At 32.3% G+C, this 1,486-nt stretch overlaps 1 pseudogene; it reads left to right on the top strand.

Moving 5' to 3' along the window:
* The first annotated feature begins 408 nt into the window (after positions 1-408).
* Positions 409-730, top strand: LOC110576946 (annotated as a pseudogene).
* The last annotated feature ends 756 nt before the right edge of the window (positions 731-1,486 follow it).

Genomic DNA, 1,486 nt, shown 5'->3' with positions numbered 1-1,486 from the left:
AAAGTCATGAAAGTCCCTATATATGTTAGGCAGTTCTGTTCTTAGTTTTCTAGACAGGTTATTATCAGTCCTTTTTAGACATACCTAGAATATTCTGACCCCAAATACATTTTATAATACATAATACTATGTGAAGTTATACTTTAGTGTATTCCATGCAATTATGCAATGCCTGCAGTTCTCAGAAGACATTGATATTGTAAACATCATGAACAGAACAGTGAAACACTGAAGCAAATCTTTTTCTGAAATTTTATTTTTTTTATTTGAAAACTAAAACTTAGAGGAGCTGCCTGTGTGCTGGGCATCCTTTTCCCACATTCACATGTCCCAAGGGTTGGATGGAGGGTTTCTCCTTGCTTGTGCAGTGGCAGAAGAGCAGAGTACAAACTGCAGAGAACTTAAGTCATGGCAAGACAGGCATTTAGGAAGTTTCTTCCTCTCTTTGACCAAGTTGCAGTTGAAAGGAGTACAGGCAAAACTGTAACCAAGGGAGGCATTATGCTTCTAGAAAAATCTCAAGGAAAAGTATTGCAAGCAATAGTAGTAGCTATTGGATCAGGCTCTGAAGGAAAAGATGGAGAGATTCAACCAGTTATCATGAAAGTTGGAGATTAAGTTCTTCTCCCAGAATATGGAGGCACCAAAGTAGTTTTAGACACAGAATTATTTCTCATTTAGAGATGGTGACATTCTTGTAGAATGTGTGATTGAAATAAATCACTATTGAAATGGCATTATGTGAAGCTGCCCATTCCACTGCAGTTTTGAAATTTTTCATTATGTAATAGTTTCCAAGTCTCTCATATAATTAATGATATCCAAGCTAATGCTATCCAATGTCTGTAAAATTTAGGTTCAGTGCAGTGATATAAACATTACCAAATAAAAATACATAAATGAGAAAAAAAATTAAAACTTAGAGAAAAGTTGTAAGCACAAGTATGGCAACAAAAAACACTTATAAAACATTTGGTCCAGGTTCATATTATCAACATTTTACCACCCATGCTTTATCATTGTTCTATTTACCTATCTAACCCTTTCTTTCTTTCCCTATCTCTCACCTATCTAATTATCTCTAATTTGCATATATCATTGCCCTATCTCTAAAGACTTCAATGTGTTTTTCATGAGAATAAGGATATAATTATATATAACTAAAATATAATTAATTTCTGACTTCAGTAAATTTATCATTGAGATAAAATACTTATCTAATCTACAGTTTTTATTTCAAACTTGTCAGTCAAACCAGTGTGCTTTATTACATTATTTTCCCCTCCAGTTCGAGATTCTAACTAGAATTGGGTCTTGTATTTAGTTGTCATATTTTTTTAATCTCCTTTAATCTAAATCATTTCCACATTTTTTGTCTTTTATGTCATTGACATTCTTGAAGAAGACTGTTTTTTTTTTTAGTTTTTGATAAAATAGTTATTTCAGGTCAGTTAACATTTTTTCGTAAGTAGATTCCATTTACACA

The sequence above is a fragment of the Neomonachus schauinslandi genome, chromosome 14 (assembly GCF_002201575.2).
Source record: "Neomonachus schauinslandi chromosome 14, ASM220157v2, whole genome shotgun sequence".
In the NCBI taxonomy this organism is placed as follows: domain Eukaryota; kingdom Metazoa; phylum Chordata; class Mammalia; order Carnivora; family Phocidae; genus Neomonachus; species Neomonachus schauinslandi.
This window is presented reverse-complemented; position numbering and strand designations above follow the sequence as displayed.